The sequence below is a fragment of the Rhinolophus sinicus genome, linkage group LG06 (assembly GCF_036562045.2).
Source record: "Rhinolophus sinicus isolate RSC01 linkage group LG06, ASM3656204v1, whole genome shotgun sequence".
Classification (NCBI taxonomy): domain Eukaryota; kingdom Metazoa; phylum Chordata; class Mammalia; order Chiroptera; family Rhinolophidae; genus Rhinolophus; species Rhinolophus sinicus.
The window spans coordinates 143,476,833-143,489,328 of NC_133756.1; the positions used below are offsets into that span (position 1 = coordinate 143,476,833).

Genomic DNA, 12,496 nt, shown 5'->3' on the forward strand with positions numbered 1-12,496 from the left:
CCCAAAAGTTAAACATTAATTCAGAACAAAAGGAAACAAAGTATTAAAAAAATAATTCGGAATGATACTAGGTCCTTAAAAGGTCAGTTGGGTCCTAAGGTAAAGGCGAGAGGGAGTGCAAACCAGGGCTTTGCTGTGTAACCCTGGGCAGGTCGTAAACATCTTTGAACCCCTGTCCTACCTTAAAAGTTTGGACCAAGGATCTCTAAGGTTCTTTCATCTCTAAAATTCTACGGTTCTATGATTGTGGTGTTTGAGATGGGCCATTCTGTTGATTTCCTAGTCTCCAGGAGGGAGGTAATCTCTGGGCGTGGAATTGACTAACTTGATGGAGAATTATCAACGCAGAGGTGGGTGAGCTTCACATTTACAATGATTTGGACCCTAGAGATGCTCTTGGAAAATTTCCAAGAGGACCTTTTACAGGTTCTTTAACCTGGTTTTACAATTCTCTTGACTCTTTGGGATGAGGGAATGGGAAGGACCTATGGTAGATTGGGATCGTTCCCTTGACTAACCATTTCCCCTTTCCATATTTTTGGACCTCGAACAATAACAACAACCGATGCCAAGAAACAAATCCTATAGGGGTGTTAGGGGAAACTGATTACGGGATCTCGAAAGGCCTGTAAAATCCTTGCTTACGCATTTTCTTCCTTTCTTTGGGTGTTAGGATTTTTAAAACTACATCTGTTTTTGGCGGAGTGGGCCTATAGTGAGGTTCAGAACAGTAGAGGGGGCGCTGACGGATGCTTCTTCTGCGGGAGGGCTGGCGTGAGGGTGCTCGGGGTGCGATCCACGCCGGCCGCCAGGCGGGCTCGAAGCTACTAGGGCGCGGCTGCAGGCGGGCGGGCCCCGGGGAGGGGCTTCGTGGAGACGCCGCGGCCCAAGCCGAGCTGGGCCGCCCGGGCTCGGCGCGCAGCGCGGCCCGGCGGGCGGTGGCGCTGCGGAGGCGGCGGCCGAGGCCGGCGGGCGCGGAGGAGGGGCCCGAGACTGGGGCGGCGGGCGGCAGCTGCCTCCGTGACGACTGCCGGCAACGCGGGGACCTGAGCAGACAGAGCCGCGGGCCCCGCCGCCTTCGCCTCTCCAGGCTGTCTTCCTTCCCCTCCTCTCTCGGCAGGGGCGTCAGGAATGGGCCCCGACCGCCGCGGGCCCCGCACTCCGCGCCGCCCGTAGGCCCCACCAGTCGGAGGCTGGCCGGCCGGCCGGCCTCTCACAACTCCTCGCCCCACAGCCAAGCCGTCCCCACCCAAATCCCCGGGAAGAAGATGAGGGAGACGGGCCCGGCGCTCAGCAGTCAGAGCAGCAGCAGCAGCGGTCGGGGGAGGGTGTTTCGCCGTTTCCTCTCAGCCGCCAGGACAAGATGGCAGCGGCCGCGGAGAGGGGCTGAGCCCGGGCTGGGTGGTGCCGCCTGCTGAAGCGCCTGGCTCCCTGTCCCCGGCACGGCCCCGCACCCCACCCCGGACATGCTCAGGGCTGCGGCCGCCCGAAGAGGGGAGAGCGCAGGCCTCTAGGAAGGTAAGGGAGCAGGGCAAGGGGCGCCCCACCTCGGGGGGTGGGGAGACTGGCTCCATTCGCGGGGCCTGCGGCCGGGGGTAGGGGGTGGGGGGCCAGCCATCCCCTCATCAGGATAGCCGCCGGATCCGACGCCCCGGAGCGGCTCGCACCCGTCTCGTGTGCTGCACCCCCATCTACATCCTCTGCGCTCTCGCGCTCCGCGGTTCCGCCGGGTCACCGCCGGCTGGCGGGTCCCGGCGTCTCCCTCGAGGATGGGGCCACCCGAGGCCCGGGGCCGCCGGACGTGGGGCTGCGGGGCCGCGCGTGGGTTTTGCGCGCGGTGGCGCAGCCTCCGGGAAGCCGCACTTGGGCAGGGCCTCCCCTCTTCGAGGTTGCGCAACGGCTCTTCCCAGCAACCGAAGTTTTGTTTAGTCCCACAGGGTGCCTCTTCCCCAACCGCAGCCCTAGGCCGTCACTAAGGATACCGCTGGCCTCTCATTAAAGGGAACAAACACACACACGCGCACGCACGCTCACAACTTGAGCGCCCCAGCCGATGGCTGCGTCCCTGGCTTTGTGGCCCAAGTCACCAGCGTCGCCGAGCGGCGGGGTTGGAGGGTGTCAACTCTGGGGACTGGAGTCTGTGTGATTGTTGGGGAGGAGAAATGTGATCCGCCGCTCCGCGTCCCCTGCCGCGGCCCGAGGAAGGCGTGGCGGCCGCGCGACGGGGCTGTTGCCGGGCTTCTCTCGTTACGGTGGCGGCCGCTCGCGTCCCTTCGCGGCGCGGGGAGAACTCGCGGAAGGACTTGGGGAAAGAATGTCTGTTTTCCTGTCGGGAGGGAGAAGACTGTTTTAAAATGGTACGTGGCTCTCCGCGGAGCCTGCTGTGTTCCCCGTCTTATTTCTGCTTGAGGAGTTGCGCTGAAGGGTGTGTGTGTGAATTGCCTTGGACCTGTTACAAAGTAGTCACAACATGTTCAGTCCTTGAACCGTGTTTTCACAACCTCTTGCTGCCCTGTTAGAATTTATTTTTCCACCTGTCAGTTCGCTGCTTCTAATTATAAATAGCTTCTATTAGCAACAGTGAAGTTTTTCGGATTATCGACCAGTTTACAAGGAAATCTCATGGTTAATTCAACTGGCAACTTGGATGTCTCTCTGGTACGGGGCCGGAAAAGTAAACTGGTAAACCAGCCTGCGCTTCTGCTTCTGTTGTGTCTTCTGGTAGTTTGGAGATCGGCTCGCTCTTTTCTGTTTCTCCTCCTCCTCCTTTTCTTCCTCCTCCTCCTCCTCCTTCTCCTTCTTGTTCTTCTGCTTCTAATTTTAGGTATTTGCTTGTTATCTGTAGCTTTTGAAGTGGAAGTGCTGTACTTATATTTAAGTCATTTCAGTATATTTCCAAGTTTTAATTGCTGGACAGCTTAAAATTTTAAGAGGTTCCCTCTTGGATCAAATTTTTGATGAAAACTTTTGAGCAGGATTGGTGGGTTTTGTTTGTTCCCAACGAAAACATTTTAATCCTTCATTCTCGTTTAATTTTTCAGAAGCTGGGCAAGCCTCACCGTTTGTTTGATAAGTCTAGATTCCGCTTATGTTTGCAAGTGCAGTGCTAATTTTATACAATGAGCCACGATAAGGTTTTGATGGGTCATGATTAAACTTAGTATTTAAGTAAACAAAATATGGCTGATCTTTTTAAAAAATAATTTTTGTAGTTTTATTACTTTATGCCTTCATGCCACTTAACAGTAATTGAAATATAACCGAATAAAGTTCTTTACTTTTAAATCAACAAGATATTTCTTGGTATATTTATGGGTACATTCATAAAGTGTAGGGAACTCTTATGAAATACAATGCTTAACTTCTTTGAGGTTTTTTTCTCTTCTTGAAACTTACATGTTTTTAATTTGTTTTAAGGTAGAGGTGTGTTGAAATATTTGACATTTTGGACATTTAATTTTTTTGATGTTATGGGGAAATTGAATAATTTGTTACCTTTTGTTCCCCTTACTTTAGGGGAAATATTTTCTATAAAAAAATTCTTTGATTAAAACTATGTTTTAAAAGGGTAAGACGAGCTTGAAATCTAGAACAGAAGCAACCATTTAATGTTTCAAATTTATATTTGGACATTGCTGACTACAGGAGCTAAACATACATATTAGGCAAGCAGATCATAACATGGTGAGCCAGTCGTAGTTTATTGTCATAATACCTTTTCCGTAGAACTAGTCATTATCTTGCTTGTAAACCAGTCATTGGCTTCTGGGCATGGAGTTTTAGAGTCACATAAAAGTGGATGGTTTTTATGAGATAATTCTTGTAAACATGCTTGAAAAGAAGCTTCAGATCATACTATTTTAATTTTTTGGACGCTCTGTCATAGGATACCATAAACTAATAAGGTGAAAATCACACAGGTAGGTTGCTATAGTTAGTATAGCAGGGCATATAAGTATTTGTTCAATGCAAGGTATTGAAAGCGGTTTTTTCCCCTCTTACAACTTAAAATAGCAACAGCTGTCAAATGAACTTTCTTATTGAGCTTTTACTTTTAATATTTGATACATGAACAATGAAGGTCTATATATGGAAGGGACTAAGGGAAAATGTAAATTTCAGAATGCTGAAATACTCTTTCCCAAACCTGTTTCCCATCCGTTGAATGGAATATTTGTTTTCTTGTTATTTTCTGTTTTGAATGTTAGAATGGCTCATTCTGGTAACCTTTGAAGTTAACTTTATTTTGTTAGGTAAGAGGAGTTAACTTTCTTAATTTGGTGTTCTCAATGCAGCAGTTCACCAAGGGTGATGATATGGGCAGGTTAGAATTGCATTATTGGTGCTTAATTCAAAGGCATAAAAAAATGTAGTTTCCATTGCAACTTTACATTTGAGTTAGGAGATGAAAGAATGTCATGGCAATATTTATATTTAAGAGTGTTTTAAGGAATTTTGAAATTCTCCATATTTAAAATACCCCTCCAGAGTTATTCTTGCCTCTTAACTAGTAGAGGACACAAAATAACTTGCTATATGATTACATTGTTGCTGCCAAAAGAAATGTTCATGTAAAATTTCTGGGTTTGCAGCTTTCCTAATTTCCTAGTGTCTGAAGTTGAGGCTTCAATGTGGTATGTTTAACTTAGAAGTTACTTCTAGACAAACTACTAGAACTTTGTTAAAATGGAGGAATGTATCAGTGTATTTTATTGGTTTTTAAAAGTTGCCTCTCTTGCCCCACACAACTTTCTGAAAGCTTTGCCATGTTACAACCCTTCCTATATTATACAAAAGTAAGCCTAAAGAAAGTTTTAAATGTCCTTACTGGTTCTGAATCCAGCTGCTTAAAAAGTATATCTTAACCTAGTACCTTTAAGCACTTAACAGAAGTTGAGTAGGGATCTATATTTGGAGTAGAAGTTTTGAATCAGTGGAGGTTTTTAGGATAGAGCATTTATGTGGTTGACTTAAGGAACTATTATACAGTCCACTTCTCTTTTGGCTTGGTATAATTAAGAGTAGTATGGGGGGAAAATACCTTAATATTAGTGTGCTGCTTCTGTAGCTTTGTCATAGCTGTTGTTTTGGCCTTATCTTAATCACTGTTCAAGGACCAAGCTAGAATAGACACGGAGGATGTATGTTATACATTTTACCTAAATGTTTGTCAAATTAGACCTTGACCTATTTAGCAGTTAAGGCCGTTCTCCTTACTTGATACTTGAACCATAGTCACTGCACAAAGGCAACATTTGCTTTAATTCTGAGGTGCACCACTGTTATACTAAGGACCTATAGCCTCTGCTCTTAATACTTGTATGAAAATTAAAAGATCTTGATGAATATTGAAAAATGCTATGTTTTTAGGGTGGTGTTTGTGGTTTGAGACAGTTAAGTTGTTAAACTGTTTTACTTTGTCTTTTGTATTTATTAATAATAGTTAATGTGAAATCAGTACTTTAGAAAACTGTCTTTTTCCAACAGAAAGGCTTTGACATGAAACAAACCAAGGACTTTTTTTTTTTTTTTACCTTAAATGTATTACTTTGACCCAAAAGATTTCTCTAATTTTCTAAAAGTGAGATTTTTCCTTCTGTGGGAGATAGATTGGGAGGGAAGGTAGGGGGCCAGGTAAGGTAGAGGAAGCTGGGCCATAGTGGAGGGAAGAGATTGGTTTAGATTTGGGAGGCTTAGAAATCTATTTTAACGTAAATGTTGAAGTTGTTAGAGACCAGAGTTCACTTAGTTATAAAGTCAATTAAATATTGTGCTAGCTTGGGGGAAAGATTAAGAATATGCTGTGACACCTGCTAAATGATCAGTCTTGTGAAATATCTGTTTATCATCCTTGACCAGTTTTTAAAATTCCTTTCCCTACCGGCTTGTCTCCCTTTCTCTTTGTGCCTTTTGTTTTTAATTCTAAAAGCCTTTTTTCCTTAATGTAGAATTTAGGAAAGATAAACTTCCTATCTAATTAAAAAAAAAAAAAATCTTAAGGTACAGGCCTAACTTGAAATCAGAAGTGTGAAGAGCATACTACATATTATTGCTATTAAAATGAGTTTTATAGGAATACTTTTTTTGGTTTCTGGAAATCCTTAATAATAAAACTAAGGTGAACTTAATTAATGAATCTGGGTGTTTCAAGAATTAAAACCCAGACTTCTCTGGCATCAGAGAAGTCAAACAGTCCATTTTTACCTTCTGAGAGAAAGATCTTTTAAAGATTAGATTTCGAGATACACTTTTTATGCCACATTTTCTTTGCTGCTTTGTCATTTTTCTTTTTAAACAAAAAGATTATACCTAAGAAGAAGTAGAGATTTAGAGAAAAAGAATGAAGGAAAATGTAGTACTTGCGCCTTTGAGCTGTACTTTTTCCTTTAGATAAGGAGCTAAATTGTGAAAGACAGATCCTTTAGTATAACTTAGTCATATTGAAAATAAAGGATTGGTGGGGTAGTTAGGTAAATTCTTTTTTATTTTGCATAATCGATAATGAACATCTTTTCTGATTGGGAAAAATTTAGATTTGATAAATATTGACATAATCAGATAAGCAGAATATTAGTCACTCCCCCTTTAAACTTTTGTAGCCATTTCTTATAGATTATGTTTGATTACATATGGCTCACCAAGAAAATTGTCTTTAAGATTTGATAGAAAATACGAAACTTGGTTGTATTTATTCCAGTTTGGAAATTTTTTAAAAAGTATTTGATTTACTAAAAACATTTATATTAACTTCAAATTCGTCAATTTCCCCTCCTATATCTGCATATTATTCATACATTAAGCAACATATTTTATAGTTTAAAAAAATAGTAAACTTTGAAATATTTGCAGAAAATAACTTGCTTAGAAAATGTTTTCTACCCTATAAGCAGTTATTTAAAGGCCTAAAAACTTCATCTGCATATATTTTGACTGTGTTATCTGTTTAATAATACAACAAGAGTCTTGTAGGTTTGGTAAACTATACGACTTTAGATATATAATGCTACAGTCTTAAATAGTTAATAAGTTAGATAGAGTTGATAACATATTGAAAATTGAACCTGACTTTCTAGAGACACATCTTCTTACGTATAATTAAATTAATACTTCTGAGGGGTTAAATATGTAATTTATTAAAACTTCTATTGACATTACATAGGGTATAGTGACAAAATCACAGTGAAAATTACAGGTATGTGCTATATGGCCTCTAGCTATGATGCTATGCGTCATTATATTCTCAAAACAACAACAAAACAAAAATATGTTTTGGGAAAGCTTATAATCAGTTTCAGTGGAGATGACACAAGTATCTTCAGTGTATTGTAGTTTTGTATTTTTCAGTTAGATAAGAATAGTATTGGGTTCAAAAATATTAGATTTTTAATCTGTTTATCATACTTTAAGTATTTCTTTTGTAGCTGGATCACAGACTGACCACAAATAAATGAAATTTTATGGTAGGTAGAACCATGATAAAATATTTGTATGAAAACTATTTTATCTATTACATATTTGAGTGTCTACTAAGTGCAAGGTGCTATGAATGAAGAGGTAAGACATGGTCCCTTCTTTGAACAAGTAGTAGGTGAAAATACCTAAGTACTCTAAATTTTTTTTTTTTAACTTTTAAAATTTATTTTAAGTGTGTTTTTCCAGGACCCATCTACATTATAATGATTTAAATCTAGCACACTCAAGTTTCTTAAGACTGTTCATTTCATTTTGTTAAATATGAGATATTTAAGTGATATTTAAATTACCAGGAATAGTTCAGGTTCTTAAAGTTGTATGTTAACATTCACTTACCTCAAAGCCAAAAAACAAATCATTAAAAATATGAACAATTCTATGAATTTTATTTTAGTTAAAAGCCTTTCCGTCAGGTGTAACCAGTTTAATAGTCTAATGGCCTTATAAAGACATGCTTGGAGGTGGCCAATTAGCTCAGTTGGTTACAGTGTGGTGCTGCTAACACCAAGGTTGCCAGTTCGATCCCCGCGTGGGCCACTGTGAGCTGCGCCGTCCTTAAAAAAAACAACAACAAGAAAACCATGTTAATTTAAATTAAGGGGAATGTCATATTTCTCATATATGGTTAATAATTCAGTTCTCTTCCTCTCTCATGGTTTTCCTTCTGGACATGGCACAATTCTTGCATTGCCTGAGAAAATTCTAATAGGTTTACTTATTCTTAATATATTATTACCTTTCTTCTAAATTTGGGATGCGGAGCTCTCCAAACCTCATTCATATGCCAATCTGTGGAAAGAAGATAGAAGAGGAAAATAAGGTATAGATAGAATTCAGTTTAAAGGTGCTTTTAAGAATATTGAAATTGCTAGCTGTAACTTATTCGAACTCAGTATACAGCAGGGATATTGTTTGTATACTTGATTTATGTAAATCAAAAGTATACTTAGCTTTGGGTTTTTAAAGCAGAGTCATGCAAAGGGCAAGTATTATATTGCCTTTTACCCCTATTATAATTGTATATTATATATTCTTAATGAAATTTGACAATGTGATATTTTATACATGTGTTTTAAAATTGAATTCTGTGTGGAAACTTACATAGGGTGTTAGAGATTATAACATAATTGGTTTGCCAATAGCTTTGGAGTAGAAACTAGTTGATTTGCCTTGTGAGTTGTCCTGTCTAAGCCTAGTAGGGCATTTCTGAAAGTGTTTCTAGTGACTACTCTGTAACTTGTAAAATCTGTTTAAAGTAGGTCACATGTGAAGGTATATCAATCTTGAAACTGTTTCCCTGTAATCTGATTGGAAGAAAATGAAATACCTCAATTTATATATAACCTATTAGAAGGTGACTTAATATATTACATTTTAGGGAGAGATTACATTTAGAAATATAAAATAGTACCTGAACTGTTTCTTCGGGTCAGAAACCATGTCTTAAAAGTTTTTAATATCCCCTGAAGTACCTAATAGACATTGGGGAATCAAATTTATTATCATAATAGAAATAATCAAGTACAAGCATGCTGTACTCTACCTATATCCTGCAGTCCTTTGTTGAGCAGCTTGACAGGTACGTGACCCGAGCACTTGTGAATCTGCCCTTTGACTTCTGGGAACTTACCCCCCACCCCTCACCTCTTTTACTTCTAGCAGATGAGTCTGTTTCCCATAGGGAGGTCGACAGGCATGAACTTCATCGGGATTTCCAAGCGTCTACCTCTGAACATAACTTCTACCTGTGCACACTGTGTTTTCACTACTCTCTCCAGAAAAGAAACTTCTTCTTCCCTCCAGGATTTACCCCTGCTCTCTGTTGTGGATTTCATCCTGAATTGTGTTTTTGTTTTTCAGCATCTTAGCCTGTCTTATAACTTCAAATTCTCCTTTCCTCTTGGCCATTTTTTCCTTCAGCCTTTTAAAACGATCAGGTCTTTGGGCTCTTAAACAGCCATCTTTTGATTGTGCCTCCTCAAGTTTATGGACCTATCTTCCCTTTTGTGTTTCTTCCAAACTTCTTAAATGTGTACTGTAGCCTCTATTTGAATTTCTTCTATTCACTTCTTAGCCCTTGGAAGTATTACTACCCTGTCCATGCCACTCTAATGAAATTACTCCTAAGCTCTCCAGTAGTTTCCTTTTATTCATAGTTGATGTATTTCTCCAGATGATTGCATCCATAGCATACCCTACTCAATTCTGAGCTTTCAGCCTAAATTTTGAACTGTCTGTTGATCTCATTATTTTCCCCCCATAGGTAGTTCAAACTAAATTGATGATCTTATTTCCAAATTTGTTGCCTTTTCTGTATTTGCTCTTTGGTGTCCTCTCTCATTTCTATTGCTGTTTGTTTGAAACTTTAAATCTTAAAAGTTTCTTTCTTCTTTTTTATTTTTTTTACGATAGGTGCATTTAAAAAGGCAGCTTATAGTGATAATTTTTAGTCTTTCAATTTGAAAGTTTTCTGTGAATAAAAGTTGTTAACATTGTTATAAAATAACTGCTTTGGCATATTCATTATGTGTAATTAATATGCAGTCATTACTTTTATATCTGTATTTTCTGTCTAGCTTATGCAGTTGCCTGAAAAATGGCATGAGGTCAGTTTTGGCCAATAAGAAATTTTTAGTTATTACTTGAGACTAAATTTCTCATCAGTAAACTATAACTATTTTGTGGTCATTTCAGTCAAATGATTTAGTGGATTTTTCTTTATTTCGTGGGATCAGTAGTTAGTCATAATTTTGAACTTAAAATGTGTTAGCCATTACTCACTTATGCACCTTCAAAACGAATTAAACTTAAATCAATTAATTTTTTATATGTTGATGGCATTAAAAAATCTTTAGCCAGATAAATAGGAATTAAGTTGTTCTTATTATAATTTTGCTATATATAATTTTATAGAATCATGTATGGTGGTGTGACTTCTTACACTAATGTAAAAAGTTTTTTTTCAGTGTTTCTATGGGGCTTGTAGTAGAAAAAAGATTTATGACCTTTGCTAAGTCCATATAAATTGGCAGTTTTGGTTCACAGCAACCCGACAGTGTCACTTTAAAAAGGTAAGGATTAGAGGTAGTCAAACAGAAGCAATTCTAGTAGATTTCTAAGGATTCAGTGTCTTTTCTTTGAGAGTACTCTTTTGAGAAGCTGCTTGTTTTCTCATTCTTTGGGTCTTTATGAATTACATTTTTCTTTAGTTTTTTTTTTTTTCAGGCTTTCTTAAGGAAACAGATTTCTCTGTCCTGACCCCTTCCTTGAATTTGTCATGAGAATAAGAAAGAGATCTTTATTTTTTCTTAACATAATGTCTTTTCTGTTCCTTCTATTGTTTCTGACTTGATACCTACTATAGAGTTTCCTGAAGCACAGGATTTCCTGAAGGCATGGTGAACGACCATCCTCAGTCCATGAGATTATGACAGTTAGGATTTGAAACTTACAAAATAGAATGTTGTCTACATGGGAAAGGTTTTTGAAGGTACTTCACTAAATTCCTAAAATAAAGTATTTATATAAAGTGTCTTATCTGACAACTAAAATATGAATAGACAATATACTTGTAGGGGAAAAAAACCACTTTGTTGAGTTTCACAGTATAGCTCACATCAGGACCATATATAGGATCTTAACAGAATTTGAAAAGAACAAGTAGTTCCCTTTTTTGTTCCAGTTTATTTTTTCAAATCCTAAAATGGCTTTCATAAATATTTTTTCAAAACTAAAAGTAATCAAGCCTTTGCAACTGTGAATATTTGTCTTCTCAGCTCTTAACATGCAAAACTTATTTGTACAGATGTAGTGTGGGGGGCAGCTACTGTTCTCAAGTCACTGGTATTTAGACTTTTAATTCTTATGGTATCGTTACTCTGGAGTGGTAGTCTTCTTTCAGTTAGGAATGTAGAATGTTGTACTTTTGGAAATACAAAATGAAAATCTTGAAGTTGTTTACTTAGGATAGCCCATAATTTTGAAAAGTTTTGTAGAATTTGACCTTTGATTCTGTAAATGTTCATTTAGAACTTTGAATCACTATCTCTTACAAAAATCTTGTTGGCAGAATATTTTCCTTTATATTGCTTTGTCAGCAATGAATATTTGATCCATCATTAATCTAGGATTAAATTCTCTCTCTCTTTTTATATGTCAGTGTGACATTTTATTGTATTTCTTAGCTTGCGGTTCCTTCCTTTTCCTTATACCAGTTAAGAAACAGCTTAAGAAAGGCTTAGTTTATAGAATTTATTATGAAATTAGTTTTTCATTTATACACTGTAATTTCATTGTGCATGAAGTCCAAAACTATAGGTTACAAATGTAGATGACTTTTGACAATAAAGTGACATATTTTAATACAATGTATTTTGCATAGTAAAAACTATTCTATTTGTTTTGCCATTAAAAGTTGTTTAAGAAATTTTCTACATTAAGTAAAAACACTGTTAACTAATGTATCGATACTTAGGATTGAACTCTCTTAGTTGTTTCAAAGGTAGATTAGGTTAGGAGGTGTTTTGGTAAAGATCATTTGACCTTTGGCTTCTTCATCTTTAATATTTTATACTTACGAAGTGTGATAAAAAAATACAGTGAATGTTTACTTTAAAAAATTTTATTACAGTAGAAGACACATTGCCATTAATCCCCTTCAAAATATGACTCCTCACTTGAAACACACTTATCTCGCAGTTCTTGCCACTTTCTGAAGCAGTTCTCTAAGTCCTCTTTTGTGACTGTGTTTAGTTGCACTGTCATGGCTGCCTCAATGTCCTGAATCATTTTGACTTTGGGAAAGAACCAGAAGTTGCACGGTGCCAGATCTGGTGAATAAGGTGGATAAGGACACACCATAATGTTTTTATTTGACAGAAATTGCTATTCCAGAAGCGATGTGTGACACAGAGACTTTCCCGTTGTGATCACAAAATACAGTGAATGCTGCTGCCGAGTGCCATCCAACGGGAAGGCAGGGGTCTTCAGTACAGGAAGTGGTGCGTGGAACCTTAGTAACAGT

At 38.7% G+C, this 12,496-nt stretch overlaps 1 protein-coding gene across 6 annotated transcripts in view; it reads left to right on the plus strand.

Annotated features, from left to right (window-relative positions):
• Positions 1 to 940: 940 nt before the first annotated feature.
• Positions 941 to 12,496, plus strand: part of HIPK3 (homeodomain interacting protein kinase 3) — a 96,063-nt gene continuing 84,507 nt past the window's right edge. For 4 of the 6 annotated variants that reach the window (XM_019738533.2, XM_019738539.2, XM_019738537.2 and 1 more), the window contains exon 1: positions 941 to 1,518. The gene's annotated coding sequence lies outside the window, so the exon portion shown is untranslated. Of the gene's footprint in view, positions 1,519 to 2,012; positions 2,358 to 12,496 lie in introns of those variants that run through there. The other 2 variants (XM_019738534.2, XM_074336191.1) reach the window with 2 other exon arrangements.